At 44.2% G+C, this 20,828-nt stretch overlaps 1 long non-coding RNA gene across 1 annotated transcript; it reads left to right on the top strand.

The window, feature by feature from the left end:
- Positions 1–3,413: 3,413 nt before the first annotated feature.
- LOC129146531 (uncharacterized) lies at positions 3,414–9,757 on the top strand. The gene is made up of 4 exons (XR_008553394.1): positions 3,414–3,432; positions 8,300–8,495; positions 8,731–8,769; positions 9,486–9,757. It is a non-coding gene; the product is annotated as an uncharacterized LOC129146531 (long non-coding RNA).
- Positions 9,758–20,828: the final 11,071 nt, after the last annotated feature.

Raw genomic sequence — 20,828 nt, forward strand, 5'->3', positions numbered from 1 at the left:
ATCTCCATTAAGAAAGGAGGCATTTCAGGGAAATGAGAAAAAGGCAGGAAAATAAGAGGCGTCATTTTTGAGATAACCCAAGAAGCTTGAGCAGCAAAAAATAGCACAGGCACAGCGGAGTTGGAGAAGGAGCACCATAATGAAATGCATGGATCCAGAAAGAAAGACAGGGTGGCATGGCACCAACTTCATCTACCTGGAAAGTTGAATGCAGCAGATATCTATGGAGGTGAGGTGACTCAGAAATACCAAAAGATTCAATGTCCCAGCAAACAGCATTTGTAAGGTTGTATCTATCCTAGGCTAGGGGAAAAAATAAGACCCTTGAGAAGATCCCAGACTAGAGCAGAAGATAAACTATGTCACATGCACTCCAGCTCTTGCATGGAAACATCAGACCCTGAGAGACCCTATGTGACCTGACCCCCACCTCCCATCCCCTTCCATCTCTACTCCAGCCCCCAGTACTTCCTGTGGTCTAGATAGCTTGAGTTCATTTATTTTATTTTATTTTTTCCCCATCTCTATCCCCTATAGCCCTACTGCCCTCCCCACCACTTAACCTCAGAGTGCTCATGGCATTTTTTTTTTGATAGCCTCTGTTTTTTGGAAGTGTTTGACCTTATCGAATTTTCTGCTTTATAAATGTCTATTTGTTCTTATTGTTCTGACTTTCTTTACTATACAAATTCTCTCAGATTCCCTCCATTTTGGCTGAAAATGGTTGCATTTCCTCTTAGACTGGACTAGTACTCCATAGTGTGACTCTACCACATTTTCTTGGTCCAATCATCTGGCAATGGACCTTTAGGCTGCTTCCAGGCCCTAGCTACTGTAAACATTGCAATGAATGTTGTGGCTCATATGATTTTTCTGTGTTGATGGTTTCATGTTATTTGAATAGATGCCCAGGAGTGGAATTGCTGAGTCCTACAGTATTTTTAGTTTTAGTTTTTTGAAGATAAATCCAAATTGCTTCCCAGAATGGCGACATCAGTTCACACTCCCACCAACAGTGTATAACATGTTTCCTCCTTCCTGAGTCCTCTCCAGCACTTGTTGTTGGAAGTGTGCTCTTCGCCCTGGTCTTCACAGGGTGGCCCCTTATCATCATTCTAGTCTAAACTGAGAAGTGACCTTCTCAGAGAAGCCTACCCTGATCCCCAAATCTAACCCAACCCAACTACTACCCAACCAACCCTTTGATTGATCACTGATCACTGAGAGGCAGGAGCTGGTCTGTAGCCAGTTACGTTCCAGCGCATGATAGAAGATGCTCAGGAGACCAGCAGTAAAAATGTGTTTCTCAATGGGTGAGTTTCCCCTCTCTCTCCACAATCCCTCCTCTGCTGTCTCTCCTCCTTTGCTGTTGTTTTTCCTTTGCCTTAAATGTGCTCAAGTTTCCAAGCCCTAACCTTAACTTAAGTGGGAAATATGTTTCCCCTCAAGCTTGACACCCTTTCCATTGGTCCTTTCTTCTTCTTTTTTTTTTTTTTCTTTCTTTTTCTCCCAGACTTCTTTCAAGGGTCACCTTTACCGGCTAAGGCTCCTGCCTCTTCTCTACTCACAGCTCAGCATCCAAAGATGGGGCTTCTGCCTTCATCCCTTGGCTGACAAAATTGTCATGAACAGGGCTGTTTGCCAGAGCCAACACCACACAACTTCGAAGGTCACTATTCCCACAGAGAATGGGTGGCTCTTCGGAGGTGCGCATGAAGGAGCTTGTGCAACTGTCCCTGGCCACCTGGCTCGGGAGCCAACTTCATCAGCAGCCATTTTCTTTCCTCTGTCTTCAACCTTCTCGATCTCTTGACAACACAAAACTGTTGATTCTCTCCCCCCGTTTCCTTCCTACTCCTCCAACTTCTCTTTCCTGGCCTCCTTTTTATATTCTTATTTCTGCGCCCTCTCACTAACCGTGGGTGTCCTCCCGGGCTCTCTCTTCATCTCTGCACAACCTGCCTCAGAGATCACTATCCTGACTCCTATGGTTTCAATTGTCATTTTCACTCAAATGACTTACTTCCTCCCCTACTCCCTGTGCTGACTGGACACCATTTGACAAGTGGGAGACTCTAAAACCCAACTCTACCCAATGCCCAACTGGATCACTACTAGGGCCAGGTAGGAATGTACCAGGGGGCATGGCACTGGGGACAACCTTGGATTCCTTTACCTGACAGAATCTTCCACTGCATCTCCTTCCTCATAACTAACCCTGGGCCCACCTCATGAAGAAATAGTTCCTTACACTCAACAACAGACTGGGGAAAGGGTGAAGAAAAACACCAGCTGAAACGGTCTCTGCTTGGAAAGAGACAGACTGATTCCAAGGGCTTCTCGGGTCACTGGTAGTGTTCACTAAGGAGGGAATCTGTCCACCTAGAGATTGGAAGGAGCCAGCTCTGACAGGTACAGAATAAAGAGTTGGCAGGGACAGTGAACATTTCAGAGAGAGTGGGGAAACCCTGGCAGCAGCCTGACCTGGTAGTCGGAGCCTTCTATTTACACTTGACTTCCAGTGAGGATGTATGACGAAAATCAGCACAAGAGAAGGAAAGGGAGGGGGAGAGAGGAGAGGACGAGAAAGGACAGGGGGAGGGGACGGGGCAGTTGCCTTGCACTTGTCAAGGTCTGAAGAAATAGTGCTGGAGCTTAGACATGGCTCCAGGCCCCCCGTCTCTGCCCGGGCTGAGGCTGCCCAAGTCTAACAGACACATGTGACCCTAAGTCTGCGGGTCAGCGGCCATGGATGGGAATGGGCAAATTGTTCCTCAGAGACAATGAGACTGTCTCAGCAGCCTGGGAAGGACTTCCTATTTCAGCAGTCTTCATGGACGTCCACCCGAAGGCTGCTGTAGCTTTTCTGCATTGATAAGCCTGTGAAGGGCTGAAAGGAAGCCCTGTGTGCACTTTGTTTTCCTTTGTGTGAGGGGACTTGTCTGGTTCTCATTTGACCCTCTCCAGAGTTGGTGCAATTTCCAAGGGGAGTTGGCTTTTGATTTCAAAAACCTGTTTGGACTCTGGAGATTCAGCTTCTGCTGTACTGGGGTCAGTCAGAAAACACCTCATCAACACAAGGGCAGATGGCCGGCTCTGACAGAGCTGTGCTTTCCACAAAGACTGGAAACCCTCCTCAGTGACCAGCTCCAACTGAGAATCCAGGGAGGCAGGTGAGGACCTGCTGGGGCTGAAACACATCCATGCAGAGAAGGGTCAGCCAGGTAGTGAGCACAGTGTGACTCAGAGTAAGGCCCAGGGACCGTGTCATAGACCACAACTGTTGCTGACCACAACATAAGCACAAAAACTGAGGGTAAACAGAGAGACGTGTGTTACAACTGGCCATTGTGAGAACATCCAGGTGCATGACCCTTGAACTCTTCTCATTCAACAGAGTTTATTCAGGTTGGGTGTGGGCAAGCATAAATGGTAAGTTGTACATGAGGATGATAGGAACAAATATGGATTGGAAATTTAAAGATCTGATGTGTCACCACAGATAATTTGAGAAGCATTACTTGAGCTGTTAAAAAATCTCTGAGAAGCTCTACCACAAGTAACCTGTTTATCTTTGTGAAAGTTGATGATTCCCAAACTTAGTGGACTATGAATTCCTTTTGTGGTGGGGGAAGGGGTGTTATTAACATACCACGTACCTATTGTTCCTCTAAAAACACTGTGGAGAAGACCCTCTAAATGATAAGCAAGTAGATTATCCCTTGGTCCAGAATCTCCAAACATTTTTCCAGCCACAGGTCCCGCTTGGCTAGATGAGTCAGGGCCTTGGTTTACTACTGTTTGGATTAACTGGAAAAATTTAACGACTGCTCCTGATACTTGGTATCTGGAAGACCTTTATTCCCACTCCCAGGGGTCCACGGTGGGGCTGCAGGCACTACCAGCCCATTATCTCAAGCCTTCAGTTTTAATTAAATTACAAAATGGCGCATCCCAGGTAACAACAGCACAACAAGGCCAGGTAAGTTGGTCACTGAGGGAGAGGTATTAACTCCTTCTTGCCACAAGGGGCCCATTTACTGCAACCGGAGCTGGACCAGGGCACCTGGGATCCAGGAGTAGGTAACTTCTAATTCCTCCCCCTCCATCTTCTGTACATTATAAGCGCAGATGTTTACATACTCATCTCAAGTTTTACTAGTTATATTTGCTTCTTTGAGTGTCAAGATATATAAAGAATTTATTTTCCTTTCACTGAAGTAAGTAGTGTTAGTAAATATATTACAAGCCACTCTCCATGGAGGGTGGGGGAAGCCCTTTTTAGAATGCTTGCCTATTTCTGTGGTGTAAATATTCCCACAATGGCCTACTTCTCTGCCATTGTTACCTCACTGACTAGAGAGTTAAGGGTTACAGACAATCTACTCTCAGTAATTGGTGCCAAACTGGTTCCAGTTGAGTATTGTTTTCAAGTCTGATTCTCTCTTTATAATTTCATACCCTAATTTTTTGAACCACGGTATATTTGGCCAGGGAAAGACCTCAGAGATAACCTTGTTTGATAGATGAGGTAGCAGGCTCAGAGACATGCAATATCCAAGGCAACATAGCAAATTAATGATAGATGAAATTCATCCATACCTTCTGACTCTTCTATTTAGATTACTTTTTTTAAAAACAGATAGTCTTATTTGATTCTCAAAATGTCTAGGAAAGAATATTGTTTCCATTTAATAGAAGGGGAAGCTAATACAAAAGAGTTTAGAATTACTCAGGATTACAAGCGCTAATAAGAGTCAAGTCTCTCTTCCTGATCCTTTCATTCCTTCAGAACCTCTCCATTCTATATTTCTTTCAGCTAACAAATGCCACCAATGAGACATGTTTTTTCCCCTCTAGTTTTCAGCTCTTCAAGAATCTTGACTAGCAAAAGTTAAGAGTGGGTGAATTTCTTTGTTGATTTCCAGGCTCTTGCTCACTAATTCTCCATCCTGAGTATTGTCCCTGGCTGGATTTAAAGATGTATCCATATTTAAGTTAGGAAATGTGCTAGACTGCTATAATAAAGACACCTCCTCCCCTCAAAATGCTTAAACAATATTGAAGTTTGTTTTAGATAGTGAGTCTAGGCCTTTTTGGTAATTCAGTAATGTCAAGAATCTGTTCCTCTGCTCAAAATGTGACTCGGTGTAAGCCTTCCATGTGACGGCCCGGAATGGCGGCTCCAACTCTTGCAATCATATTCATGTTCAAACAGAGGAAAGAGGAAGGAAGTGGAGGAAAGAGGAAGGAAGCTGCTTCTTTTTCACTATACTCCCAGAAATTGCACACATACCATTGGTGCAAGACAAGAATCGTATGGCCACACTAGCTGGAAGGGAATTTGGTAAAGGTAGTTTTTATCTGAGCTGCTATATAATATCATCAGCCAAAATTTGAGAATTCCCTTGAAGAAAAAAGAGAAGAATACATATTGAGAAATAATTAGCAGTTGCTGCTATGATGCTTGAGGTGCTGGAGCTAGAGGAAGGAGTCAGGATGAGAAGGAAGGCAGCCACACAACCTATGGCAAAGCATGTGTACGGAGAAGATTTAACAATCAGCTTGTGTCCTTCACCAAGTCTAATACCTGTATCACGCCAGGACGTCTGCATAACTTAGGAAGTTTCTGGCGAAAACTTTTTAAAATTGATTTGAATGAGAGTGTCAGCGGGCTATCTGACAGCCGCATGGAGGCCCATGCTTTCTGATATGTCGCTCAGGGCAGCAAAGGATAATGCCCCAGGGTGACAAGAGTGACACAGAGAGCTCAGTACCTTTATTTCAGTTTTGCAAACTGAAATGTGACTTCCAAGTTATTGCCGCCACTCTTTTGGGAAGCAGCCATTTGGGTCTGTGTTTCCTGCCCACCTCCCTCCCAAATCCTGCTTTTAGTCACTTTAGATAGGTGACTAAATGTTTGGGGGTTTTTTTTTTGTTTTTTTTTTTTTGTGGGACCCTCGCCGGGGAGCTAAGTGGCGCTGCAGAGGCTGCGGGCAGCCTTGCAGCCCAGCGCTCAACCGCTGCACCACCAGGGGAGGCCCAGGTGACTAAATGGTTTATATTGATGTTTTCCAAACTTAGCAGACTATGAATTCCTTTTGTGGTGGGGGAAGGGGTGTTATTGGCATACCAAGTACCTATTGTTCCTCCAAAAACACTGTGGAGAAGACCCTCTAAATGATAAGCAAGTAGATTATCCCTTGGTCCAGAATCTCCAAACATTTTTCCAGCCACAGGTCCTGCTTGGCTAGATAAGTCAGGGACTTGGTTAACTACTCTGTTTGGATTACCTGGAAAAATTTAATGACTCCATCCCAAACCCTGCTTTTAGTCACCTTTAGATAGGCCATAACTGGAGCATTGGTAAAAGGCCTGTGAAACAAAAACTAGAATAAGAGATAACAAGACTTTCCTGGGTCTCAGCAATGATCTGCTGTGTTACCTAATTGAAGTGTCTGCACTTCTCAGGACACCCAGTTTCCTGCCTGAATGATGAGACTCTCCATACCCGCCCATGTTGAAACTAAAGTATAAGGACTCGGGTAAGGGTTTCCAGATGCCCTTCAGAGAAAGAAAGCAAAAGCAAAATCTCTTCATCTCTGAGAGGAATTGTTGGGTGGTTTGCTATTGAATTACTTTATCCTCTTGAACACATTTGGGACCTGAGGCTTGAATCCTGGAAAACCTCCTCCTGCTCTCTGGATTCTCTTGGGTTTTGCAAACATGCCCAGAACATATGGGCTTGCTGCAGGGCAGGCAGTTGTGAGTCTCAGGTGATCCCCAAAGAAAATTGAATCCGAGTGCATGGAAAGGCAGACCACAGATATGCAAGGCCCCCTGCAGGTATTTGTGCTCCTATCTTGTCTCCCCTACTATCCATCTCGAGAGAACCGTGTCTGAAATCATGCCTGTGTGCCCCAGACCAACTAATACAGTGCCTGAAACATGGGGGTAGGGGGCCCGAGACATTTGGATAGATCAGTGACCTCTTTGACTCTGCCCTGAAGTCTGATTGTAGCTTTTTAGTCTCTTCCTTGACAATGTTGAATGTTATTGAGTCCCAGGCTCTTGGGAAACAACTACAGTGAGAAACCATTCCCCCCACTTCCGTTTTCCAAGAAATGGCTCACTGCAAAGAGCCATTTGATTTAGATAAGAGCCTCAGATGACCCTTTTATCAACCTGTGGCAGAGTCAGACAAAGCTCATCCATGTTTCATTCTTTGTCACATAAATGTTTAGCTGCAGTGTTGGTCCCCACTGACCAATCTGAACTAAATGACCACTATGTTGACTTGACCAATGTGATCAGGTTTCTCTTATTTCTCCAAGTCACTGAACTTTGGTCTACCCTTGAGTGCTGGAACGTGGAATAACTCTTAATTTAAGGATCCTCCCAGAGAAGCAGCTGACAGAGGAGAAAAGCAGCCCCTGATTCAACTGTCCCTCAACAAGTCTCTCTACTCCCATTCCCCACACTTGGTTATTTCTGTTTTTTTTTTTTTTTTTTTTTTTTAAGATTTATTTATTTATACAAGAACTGGGGTACAGATCAGAGGCATGGGAGGGCAAGAGAATTCGCCAGAGAGAGCCAGGAGCAGAACAGGCAGGCGGACCAAAGACACTGCTGAGGGGAGCAGTGGGTGAGACAGGAGAGGTCTGCCGCACCATGTGGGAATCTCCCTGGCAGGCCGGGAATCGAACCCGTTCTCCAGAGATTGCGGACAACCCTACAGTGCAGCGCTCAACCTGCTGCACCACCAGGGAGGCCCCACACTTGGTTATGTCTAACCTATTTACTCCTTCCTATAAAAGCAAATTCCTTTCCACTGACCAATGAGAAACTTACTAACCTCATGGTCAGAGAATTTTCTCTATTGCAGAAGTTGACCTCCTTCTATTATAATAATTTTTTTTTTCAGATATTGTCTCTCCTCATTTAAGTGCAGATTTCATTTTATTTGAATTCCTTGTCTTCTTCTTCCTCTGTCCTAAGCCCGATGATCTTGACCCCATCTTGCGAGTCTTTCTCCAACCTCTTCACCCCAATGATGCTATTACGCAGGATTTGTCACTGCCCCTATGTCTTCCTCCACAATTTCGAAAGTCAGAATTCCTTCTGAGAATCCTTAACAGAAAACCCAAATCAGAATAATTGATAAACAATGCCTTACATAGTAAACACATATCATCTCACCAAAAACAAAGCCTGAAGATAAATTGATCCTTTAGCTAATGGTGTCACTAAGAAGTCATGTTCCATCCAGCCACTCACTTTACCATCCTCTTATGCTAAGGTTGCTCATAATCACAAAAACAGTTCAAGATACCCCACATCACACAGAGCAAAGAAAGAAGAAACCAAATAGAGAAAGAGAGCTTTCCTTGAGCACCACTTTCTTTCATCAGAAGCCCCTTTGGAAAGATCCTCTTACATTTCATTGACCAGAACTGGCCACCTGCCTGCTCTGAAAGGCAAGAGAAGCTGAAGAGGTGAGTTACAGGATTGCTCTGCCTTACTGGTGGAGGTGGGCTCTGCCAATGGACAAGAAAGGGGATGACTGTCCTGTTTGCCCCACTTATACCTTAGAACTCGCTCTACACCCTCCAAAGAATCCGTTAGCCAATCTGATAAATGAGCTGGTAGGCTGAAAGCTTTCTTCTTATCAGTCAGCTTCATAAAATCAAAGTTGGTTTGTTTGTTTTTGTTTGTTTATTTGTTTTTTAGAGCAGCACCCTTTGGAGACTATCTGACACTCCAGTAAAGGTGGGTTTCCCAGGCTGGTGGGGTAGTCAGATGGGATCTTGGAAATTGTCCATATGAAAACTACTCGGGGGAACTTGCTCACCAGTGCCCCCCATTTCCTCATTTGTAAAACAGGGGTAATAATGCCAATTGCAAAGGGCTCTTGGGAGAATTGATGGAATGGTGCTCTAAGGGGCCTATTGCTGGGCCAGCACATAGGAAGGACTAGTTTCTCTTCCCAATCAACAGGGAAGAAGTCTGAGCCCTGGTCTCAGAGAGGATGCTGTGCCTGCAATTCAGAGCAGAGAACAGATAAGAGGGAAAGCTCTTTGCATCCCTACGCTCTCCTGGGGTGTCTTTTCTCTTCAGTTCAGTGTTACCGGAGTGCATTAAGCATCTGCTGTGTGCAAGGTTCCCCCCAGGGGACTGGAAGGCCATGTCAGACACCATCTCTGCCTGGGCTGCGTGTGTACCCAACCAGCAGGAGGACCAGGACAAGAGTACACATAAATATAAAGCAAGACAGACATTTGACACTGGAACTTGCCTCATTACCTCTGAAAGCTTCCTTGCATAGCAGGGAGTAGCAGGATGTGGTCCTTATAAATCCCAAAGTGCTGATTTCCATATTCAGTAACTTTGATTCTTTTCTACCTTACCCCCCTCCCCTACCATTTATGTTTTCTGTTTCAGGAGATAAAGCCCTTTGCAAAATTTTAATGCATTCTCTTTCCTAGGCATAGAGCTGCTTTGAACAGTCCAAGTTAATTGGAAATCTCAACTAGAACCAGGCTGCACTTTCCAAGACCATTTGAAAATTCATGATCAATATTCAAATTGCCCCTGTGAATCCAGCTATATTGGGGTCTTCACACTATTTAAAGTCACAGCCTTGTCTTTGAGAGCCCTGTATTAGACCACTGATCTGCGAATTACCCTAAAAACTCACAAAATGTGTAAAGCTTTCAGATTGTGGAAAGGCCCTCTCTTGATTAAAAGAGAATCTTCTGTTTTGAAAAAAGAAACTGTCTCCATCAAGCAGTTATTGCTAAGCTTGATTTCAAGGGAAACTTCCTATTTATAAAGAGTCTGAGGGTGGCAAAGAACCTCTGAAGATAACTGTATAGATGGTTTCATTAGGGCACTAACCTCCTAGGCAGGGATTTTACTTGATTTCTAGGCTGCCAGGGCCAGTCTGACACAGGCCTGGCTCAGAGGGGTGCTCAGTAAATGTTTACTGAGTGAGTGAGAGAGTGAGTGAGTGAGTGAAATAAAGATCAATGTGCCAGCAGATTCAGCTAGTGGTCAGAGCCTACTTCCCACTAGTAAGGCAAGTACATTCATGTGTTCTTTATACTTGTGCCCAGTAGAGAGAGCTCACCTGTCTCTTCCATTTTTTAAAGTAAGGCCATTAACTCCACCATGGGGACCTCACCCCCATGATCTAATCAACACCCAAAGTTTGATTGCCATCCCATTGGAGATTGGGGCTTCTCCCTATAGATATGGGGAGACAGGACCCTACATTCAGGCCATCATCTTAGTATTTGTGATCTTCCTTATCTTCTTCTGGTATCTTTAAGGATGGCTCCCAAGCATGTGGACATTGACAAGACAGAAATATTCTTTTAAACCCAAGCCTCTTTGGATTGAAGACATACATTTGTCAGCATTCCTGGCCGACCTGAGAGGCAGCTGTGTGAGCTAGAGTCTGTGCAGTTTTGAACTACAACTGGATTTCTGGGGACCTGGAGGGAAAGGGAGAGAAGAGAGACCAGGGGAAAGGAAGGGGAGGGGAGGAGAGAGAAGAGTAGTATCCAGCTGATAAAGAACCTTGATCGTTGAAATCTTATGAAGGAATCACCTTAAGGTCAATTTGCAACCCGCTGTTTCAAGTAGAAAGTAAACAAATGTTCATTGATTTCTAAATGCTGGTATATTTTTTCATACAGAAATTTCCTCATCTAGAAATATAGGGGTTGGATTAGGTGATGGCCAGGATCCCTTCTTGTCATGACATTCTTGGGTCTCTACGTTTCCACTTTTTTTTTTTTTTTTTTTTTTTTTTTTTTTTTTTTTAATAGAGGCATGCTTTATTTATTTGTTTGCTGGTTTGTTTGTTTGTACATGCACTGGGTACAGTCAGAAGCGCGGGAGGGTGAGAGAATTCACCAGAGCCAGAGCAGGGAGCAGAGCAGGCAGAAGGACCGAAGTACACTGCTGAGGGGAGCAGCGGGCGGCAGGAGAGGTCTGCGCGCCATGTGGGACCCTCCTCCGGTGGCCAGGGAGCAGCCGGGGATCGAACCGGCGCCGCAGAGGCCGCGCGCAGCCTCGCAACCCAGCACTCAACCGCTGCGCCACCGGGGAGGCCCTACGTTTCCACTCTTGATTCAGGTCAAAGGCACCTGCTATTGCCTCATCTCACCAGCAAAAGAGGCTGCTCTGGAATCGACAGGGCACGTGGTCTCTCTGTCTGTCCCTCTCTCTGTCCCTCTCTTTCCCTCCCTCTCTCTCTCCACGAGACTAATGAACGAGTTCCATTACAGAGGATGAGCCTCAACCTTGTGACCAGCCTCGAACTGATCCATCCATCAGCCTATTAACAACAGACTGAAAGCCACTTAAAAGGAGGGCTCCTGCCCTTATCACTGCCACTGGCTGCAAATAAACATCGACTTTATGCAGACTTTCCATATTTAACCACATTTAAGTAACTGCTGATACTTTCATTACGTGACATCTGCACTTCAGAATTTAAAATTAGACAAGCGCCCGCGTTTCTTCCACGACGTCGGTGAGCTGGGTTGTTTGGCATCCCTGCCATTTGTTTTCAAAGACAGGGAGCTTCAAAATGAATTCCACAGAACACAAGAATCTCTTGTACTCTAAAAACTGTATTGACAAAAAAAAAAGATCAGAATGATGTAGTTTTGTTTTTATTTCCAGAGGTTGGTGCCTCATGTAAAAGCTCAATAATGGATGAGATGCAGAAATGATATATCAGAGCAGAGAACTCAGGCCTCTGAGAAGACAAATCTTTTTGAGCTGAATTTCCCAATATAAAAGCTTAATATACCACACTCAAATTCATCACTTGATGATGAAAAAAAATGTTGAGCTAGACTGAGCATAAATTAACAAGCACCTATTAAGGATTTAGTGGTATGGATGCAAATTCTGGCCTTTATGTTTAAAAAAATGAATTTAGGTAAATTTATCCTTTTGAATAGACTTTAATATGATTTTTTCTTTTTGTTAAAACATTTTGATGCTCTTACTGTGCTAACATATTCTCATTCATGATTTTTGTTATAGTCCTTTTTTATTCTTTTTTTTTTTAAAGATTTATTTATTTATTTATTATTTATACAAGTACTGGGTACAGTCAGAAGCGCCAGAGGGTGAGAGAATTCACCAGAGCCAGAGCGGGGAGCAGAGCAGGCAGAAGGACCGAAGTACACTGCTGAGGGGAGCAGCGGGCGGCAGGAGAGGTCTGCGCGCCATGTGGGACCCTAGCCCGGCGGCCGGGCATTGAACCAGTGCTGTAGAGGCTGTGGGCAGCTTCGCAACCCAGCGCTCAACCGCTGCGCCACCGGGGAGGCTCCTTTTTTTCATTCTTATCAGCTCAGAAACTTTTTGTTTCCCTCCCTTAGGAGCGCCTGTAGAACATATTAGGTGCTCAATAAATGTGATTTCTATGAATAAAAGACTATCAATCACTTAATGTATATTGAGTGTTATGTGCCAAGCAATATCTTAAAAATTTTACATGCATTTTCTTATTTAATCTCACAAAATAACCTTGATTTGGATATGACTAATATTTCCATTTTGCAAATAAAGAAGTTGCATCCTTGAGGGGTTAGTAACCTGGCCATGCCTATATGGCTGGTGATGTTGCTAAGTGGAGACTCTAGATCAGACTCAGATCTTATATGAGCTCAGGCCCTATATGCTTAACCACAATAGGATAATGAATGAGAAGAATATTAGTGAATTTGTGGGATCAAAGTCACTAAAAATAAGACACTAATAAATCTTGTCAAGATTCTGACTGGTCCGAACTGGTTCAAACCGGTTCCCACTGGTTCAAACTGGTTGATACCAGTTCAGACCTGTTCCAACCAGCTGAAACTGGTTCTGACTGGTTCATACCAGTTCCAACTGGCTCCAACTTCTTCAAAGAAATGAAACAAAATCAACTGAAAGCCTGCTGAAGGTGAAACCAACTTACACTGCCTACAAGTGGCTCCAAACGGATAAAATCATTTCCAAACAGTTCTGGCATATTCAAACCAAGTGAAACTAAAACTGACTGAATCCTGGTCTGACTTCTTCAAAGAACTGAAACCAAAACCAACTGAAACTGAAACTACGTGACACCAGTTCTAACAGGCTCACAGGGCTCCTATTGATTCCAACCAGTTGAAATTGCTTCATACTGGTTCTGACCTGCATCCACTGTGGCCGGTTTTATTTTGCTAATTCACCTCCAATTTGCAGGCATTGCATGTTGCATGGCTAGTCGACCTCAGTATCTCTGTCTGGCTCAAGAATACTCTCAAAACAGTGCCTGGGACGTGAGTTAATCAATATATGTTCAATGGATGAACACTCATTCAGTAATTTACATCTTTGGTCACAGGATTCCATGATATCAGGCTCTAAAATGTTTCTGACTAAAATTCCTTAGAAGATGCAAATAAAATTACAAGTGAGTATTATGCAAATACAACTACAATGATACTCTATTTTAGAGAGATTTGAACATGTGGGATGGGTAACAGCAAGGATGCTATGGTGGAAAATTAGGTTATGCAAATTCATTCAAGGGCCACTTGACTGTCCTCATCAGAGGGGATTTATTAGCAATTCTTACCTATTTTCTTTCACATACTCTATTTTACATTTCTGCTGCATTTAAGTTGAATGCACCATCCAGACAATCTCCAATACAAACATAACAGCCAAATTAAGGCTAGTGAAGAAGCAGTGCTTTTTTTTTTTTTTTTTTTTTTATAGTTAGCTTAAGTGCCTGAGCAAATTACAGCCCAGCCAGCCAGAGCAGCAATGAGCCATTCCAATTGTAAATAAACACATGCATGGCCCGTGGACAGCCAGGGTGCATCAGAGGCATTTCAGGCAATTCATTAGCGCCTTCAAAAGGTTAAACCAGAAGGCAAGATTGGATGGGAATGACTGTCATGTCCTTAGCACCTAGGACATCGGCCACTAAATTAACACTGAATTGATACATGGTAGGTGCTAAAATAAATATTTGCCAAATGAATCAGTGAAGAAATGAGTTTGGTTTCCTAGAAATGGCTTCCATGGTGGCCTGTTTAACTGATGTTAATGATCACATGATTCTTGTAGCGGAGTCCCTCCCAAAGGCTTGGCTCCTTTCTTTGTTGAGTCAATAGCACCTTGTGTGAGATTTATGTCCCGGAGAAGAGCTCTAGGGAGCACTCTGAAAGTGGAGTGCTCGTTCACGAACACTTGCTGTTCTTGCTAGGCTGGCATTGATCTCCCATCTTTAGGTAACACCTTCCTCATTCTCTCTTGGGAGGGGTGATGTCTCTCTCATTTAGTCAATTTTGCTTTAGGTAGAGATAACATCTTGTCCAGATCTAGGGAAAAGCATGTAAGCTACACCAGGCCAAACATAGCGTAGTCTCCTGTCACATGAGTCCATTCAGGCCAATCAGACCAATAAATCTCAGTCCTGGAGTTTTGCTGCAACATAATTTTTCTCACTAGAATTTCTGATAAAATTGAGTAAAAATGGAATTTCTGGCATCATAATATGAACAAAGAGAGGCCCTGCCTATGAACTAAGCCCAGAGAGAATAAAACAAAGTCAAAGGATATGGAGAAGAAAACCAAGACCCTGGACCAAGACCCAAGTGAGACAAGCATAGCTCTCCTCCCAAATGCCAAACCTATCATGCTGTGTCCTTTGGAAATTCATTTCAGCTGCCATTGTGTTCCCCTCCTTTTTTTTTTTTTTTTGAGTATACTTTCTTTTAAAGATTGATTTATTTATGTACACTAGAACTGGGGTACAAGCCAGAGGTGTGGAGGAGGGTGAGAGAATTCACCAGAGACAGAGTGGGGAGCAGAACAGGCAGATCTACTGAAATACACTGCTGAGGGGAGCAGCAGGCAAGACAGGAGAGGTCTACTGCACCACGTGGGTTAGCTCCCTGGCATGGATCGAACTCATGCTGCAATGGCTGTGAGTAGCTTCATAGTGCTGCTTCTTAACCCCTTGCACCACCAGGGAGGCCCCCATTTTGTTTCTTGATCAAAGAACAGAAGACATATTCTGGGCCCCATTGCTAGGACAGTGTACACAACAGATATGAATATGATAAATCTTGTGGAAATACCTGGACAAGATCTGCAAGTGGGAAAATAGGTGGGGGAGGAGAAATATTTGTCTCTGGGTACAGAGGAGGGTTTTCTTCCTTATACTCTTACAACTATCTGAGACAGAGTAGCAACTGAGTCTCTACAGAAATGTGACCTCAGCAGGGCTGGTTTCTTGATCTCCCCTCTTCCATCAAAAGCTAATATTAATAATGACTGTGATATATCAGTCACATCAGCCATAGAAATAACTGTTACCTTTAGTTATGTTTGTACATTAAGTGCTTGAAGAGTCTGTAGCAGGTGAAGGCCCCTGATTTCAAAATAGAAATATCATCACTAAGCATTTACCACAAAGGAGCAGAGGTGAAGATCTTCACAGGTATTTAACCCTCATAACAATCCTATTGTTAGGAGTTGGCGCCTCATCTCCGTCCAGGGTTCCCAAAGACTACACGGAGCCAGAGATGCAAAAGCAAAAAGGCTTTATTGCTAGCTTAAGCTAGGGCCCAACTCTGCCTGGAGTACTGACACAGCAGTCTCATCAGGTTAAGAGAGGGAACTCCTCCCAGAGCAACCAACAGGATGCAGGGAATTTTCACACCAGGGACCAAGTTGAGCCTGATTGGGTATCTCTCCTTGGCACTAGTTAAGTTTCGTTTACCCTTGTCTTGTGGTTTTTTACCCCAGTCTGGTGGTTTTTGCCTTGAAACGAAACTAGGGCGTAGCTGTGCCCTTTAAAATGTCTGTTTTTCTTAAAATGGCTGTTGTCTTGCTATGCCTAATTCTTTAATATCTTACACTATGAATTAGGTATTATTAGCCACTGGAACCCCTCCCAACCCCTTGCTCTATTTTACAGATAAAGAAATCAAAGAGGGTTTAAATAAAACCACCTGAGGTCACAAAGCTAGAAATACCTGAGATGATTTAAAAACTTGAGGTAATTTGATTCCAAAATCTGTGCCCCTTACTTTACTTTCTACAGATATATAACCTTAGCATATCTGTTTTCCATGTTCTAGAAATGCCATTCAAAAACAAAACCACAGCTTAAAGGGAAAACACAGCATATGAAGCTGTCCTTCACAGCACCCTATAAGCAACCTAACATTCAGATTTCTAGTTTCAGTCCAGATTCTCAATGAGCAAAAAGGCATCAAATCCTAGCAGAGAACTCTCAGACCCCACACAGAAGAAAGGCTTAGGGACAGGGTGGCTTCTAGGTGAATCTGACACCTCACTCATAGTGAGTCAAGTAATGGACCATGGGACATGCTGTGCTGCTCACCAGTAATGGAACCAGCCATGGTACAGCCGGGCTGAGCAAGGTATGGTCCACCCACTTCCAAGTGTGCCTTCCAGGGCTCTTCCCAGACTGCAGGGCCCAACTTCTACTCAAGTAGCAGCTTGTTTCTCTGCAATCTCCATGGTGCCCCTATAAATGCCTTTAGGAAATGCGGGCGTCAAGGAAAAGAGAACGAACTCTGTAGGTCTCCCTTCTGCAGGCGCATCCCTTCTCTCCCAAGTGTGAAGAGAGGTCCAGCCTTCTGAACAGCCTCCTCTGGCCCCTTCCTTAGCATCTCTGTTCCCTAAGACAGAAGGAAGCTGGGGGAAACTGGGATCCATATTGCATGAAAAACACTGTTCATTTCTTCTAGAAACACTGTCCGTTTGCTTTCCTGGGGCCCTGTTTTATTATCTGGAGGAGCTGAGTGAGGAAGGCCGTGGACAAGGGGGAGATAGAGGAGCTGTCATGGACTCTGTCACAATGCCATTCCTCCTAAATGCTCTGAAGGTGAATTTGGCAAAGAATGATGGAATTCTGAGATGCAAGAAAGCATTGTCTTGCAGCCATTGAGCAACCTCCTAGCACAGCCTCTCTCTCAGAAAGGGTAATAATGTAAACATTCAGCCATTAGAGAAAAAAACTTACCCTTTATGCCCCCCTCCCTACCATTAACGACATTGGCAACCCTATTAAAATACAAGTCTGATTTGTGTTTAATGATCTTGAAAGGAAAGTAATTGCTTGAGTATTACCATTCAAATGTTCCTAGAAGCGCAGATAATATTTACAATCGGATTGTCCTTTCCGAGGGGGCAGGCAGGCATGCTCCCTGGGTCATTTGAAGCTGAGACTGGGAAGAAGTGACCTCGATAATTGGCCTGAGGTTCTTAGAGCTTAGCATGTATTTTTCCTCTTTTTTGCAATGTCAAGAAATTTCTGGGTAACAACACTATCCCTCTTCTTTGGGGAGGGGGTGAGAGGAGCAATTTTATGGCTGGAGTTGAGTGTAACTGAATTATTCCTTGGGATAACAGCAGGAGGCATTTGTGATGAGTCAGTATTTCTGGAATTAGAGGAGGGTAAACTTTCTCTTCCTGTAAAAGGATTTAAACAGAATTAAAAAGTAAGGATAAGGGAGAGGTCAAATGAAGTCATAGCCCAAAACAGATGGATTTACTGGTCAGTTGAATTGTGTTGGTTTTCCTATCCACAAAGATTGCGAAGGACATATAGAACGCAACACACTTACCCGCTAGATCCCAGCTCCCCTGGGTTGGGCATCTATCTTTTTAATAGCTATATACCCAATACCTGGAAAAGTATTATTAAAAAATAGCATTACTATTGGTAATAATAGGAAACAGTTACTGAGTACTGTGCCAGCCGGGATCTGCTCTCCTAATGTCATCATCTCCAAATCCTCCTCTTTGTCACAGAAACAGCTGTGCAGTCAAAAGACCACCAGGACATCATTTTACTACCTTGTTGACCAGCAGAGTTTTTCTGGGGGAGGAAGTGGGGCTTTGGGGGTTTGATGAAGAACTGGCTCTGGGTGCTCACAGCCAGATAAATTGTAAAAGGCTTTCTTGCCTCCACTTCACAAGAGTCCAACTCTTGACCTTGGTATTTCAAAAGACAAGGCTTTTAATTTACATAAGTCTGATTTAGGGTCTTAAAACACAATAATAATTTGACTGTCCATCCCTGGTAGGATGTAAGCCAAAACAAAAGAACGGAAAGAATAAAAAAACCTTCATAAAACCTGCATCATTGGTGGAGAGTTGGTATTCTATTGATGTTGTGTATGTGCTATGGATTAGAACAAATGGATAATTTTGTTGAGGTCCTAAGAAAGCAGATTTTTTTGCCACAAAGGAGAAAAAGATATGAGAGGTGTCATTAAGTAAAAGGTCTGTAGTCAGGAATTTGAAATGGTGTTTTTTTTTTTTTTTTTAAGATTTATTTATTTATTTATACATGCACTGGGTACAGCCAGAAGCGCGGGAGGGTGAGAGAATTCACCAGAGCCAGAGCGGGGAGCAGAGCAGGCAGAAGGACCGAAGTACACTGCTGAGGGGAGCAGCGGGAGGCAGGAGAGGTCTGCGCGCCATGTGGGACCCTCCTTGGGTGGCCGGGAGCAGCCGGGGATCAAACCGGCGCTGCAGAGGCTGCGGGCAGCTTCGCAACCCAGCGCTCAACCGCTGCGCCACCGGGAAGGCCCTGAAATGATGTGTTTTATCTTTAACCCTCCCTTTGACCACCAAAAAGGGCTGGAAGCAATAACTAACCCATAACAATGTCCACCTCTAGTGCCCAGATTATCATTTCCCAGTGAAAAGAACCAGAGATGCTTATAGAAATGGCTGATTCCAGGTCTGGGGCAGAAAATACATTAAGGTCCCAAAAAGACTTCATCAGAACAGATAGCAAAGAAATGCTTACAGATTACCGGGGTCATATCAAAAAGACTCAGGGGCTAACTTTAAAAAACGATCCCTTGGGCCTCCCCGGTGGCACAGTGGTTGAGCGTTGAGTTCCAAAGCTGCCCGCAGCCTCTGAGGCGCGGGTTCGATCCCCAGCTGCTCCCCGGCCACCGGAGGAGGGTCCCACATGGCGTGCAGACCTCCCCTGCCGCCCGCTGCTCCCCTCAGCAGTGTGTTTCGGTCCTTCTGCCTGCTTTGCTCCCTGCTCTGGCTCTGGTGAATTCTCTCACCCTCCTGCGCTTCTGACTGTACCCAGTGCTTGTATAAATAAATAAATAAATAAATAAATAAATAAATAAATAAATAAATCTTAAAAAAAAAAAAATCCCCTTGGCCAAAATGGGACAATATGAGTTTCCATAAAAATAATTGCGATGAATTTTAATGTTTCTTTATAACATTAAGAAAATTACCTTTGGAGGATGCTGAGTAATAATCATTTTATCAACTAGTTCTTTTTTTTAAGTAAGAATCAAATATCTGTTCTATCTTTTCTATTCAAACGATACTTCCACGTGGTAGAGGGAATTTTATTTCATTAAACTTCTCAGCTAATAAATGAACAAGGGGTAACAGAATTTGAAAATCATCATTATGTCAGCTCTGATTGAGTCATGGGTCTAAGCAAAGAACATCAGTGGCTGCCACCTTTAGAGCTGCACAGTTAGTGTCTAGAAGGAATTGTGCAGGAGTCCAAGCAGCAGCCCATGGACCGGGGTCCTGGCTCCCCTGCTCTAGGGAGTCTGTGGCCTTGCTGCCTGCAGAGGAGTATCCTGCCGATGGTTCAGCTTCTCTAAGCTCACTCCAAGCCTCCAGTCTGGAAGCGCAGCTCAGTAAACACATAGCCCTACTCAACAACTTCAGAAAGGAAGATTATGACTTCAGAAAACAGCTCTAGCCAAATTCCAGGCAAGGCCTGTGTTTTGCTTTAACAAAATATTTGTCTCTTGAAGACAAGTGCCAGTGACTGTCACAGAAAGCAGAAGAAAGCTGACTGAACTACAAGAGGCCAGCCAGGGTCACTTCAGGCCTCCAGGCCCTGCTCAGAGTCAGTAGTGAGAGAAAAAGCAAAATAAATTTATTTGGTTCTCAATGGCCTGTGTCAGGCCCTCTCTGTGTTAGCCACATATGAGATAGTGAGTCAGTTCATTTGTTTGACCTGAGGGCTGAGAGGAAGTACAGAGCACACCTCACTGGCCTTGGGAATGTTCCTTAGCTCCATAATCTGACATGCAGAACTGGCGTGAGTAACGGCTAGGGGGTTAAGGGGTTAATTCACAACTTCAATGTTCATTACTAACAAATGAACATATCTTCATAAAGCCTGATTGTGGATCTGCCCTGCAGGGTCTGGTTTACTCAGCCTAGAACCCAAGCATAAACGTGGTATCGTTTGTCCTGCTGTCACCACCAGATCTTTCTCACCTGCTGCCGGGAACAGGGAATGGGACCTGACCAGCTTCTGAGTTATTGTTGGACATCAAGTGGTCTGGCTCTGGGTCAAAACAAATTTGGCCCTTTAAAGCCTTTTGAGGGCTGGGGTGAGTGCTGAAAAAGTGACAAGACCATAATAGGTCCTTTATGAACGTTTCTGTTCCCAGACGATATTGAGCCGGGAGTTGTGGGAGCTGACTTCAGAAGTGCCATCTTAGAAGCAGCCTGAGGCTGCAGTGAGCCTATGCTATAAATGGATGCTGTGCAGCTGTAAGGGAAGCTATTTTGGGATCCCAGGGGGTCTCATTTGTACTTCAGGTTAGGAGGCTTCCTAATGGAGCAGCAGTATCCAGGCTGGGCGGGGGAGAGGAGGGAAGGTAGTGGGGAAACCAGATCAGACAGAACCCTCATTTCTGCCTGCTCCCCTCTCTGCTGGGACCATCAGACCCCAGCCCCTTTTCCTTCAAGGATGTCACTGGCAAGGAGTGCTGGAGCTCTGT

Source organism: Talpa occidentalis, unplaced genomic scaffold, assembly GCF_014898055.3.
Source record: "Talpa occidentalis isolate TD23 unplaced genomic scaffold, MPIMG_talOcc4v2.1 talOcc4.3, whole genome shotgun sequence".
In the NCBI taxonomy this organism is placed as follows: Eukaryota; Metazoa; Chordata; class Mammalia; order Eulipotyphla; family Talpidae; genus Talpa; species Talpa occidentalis.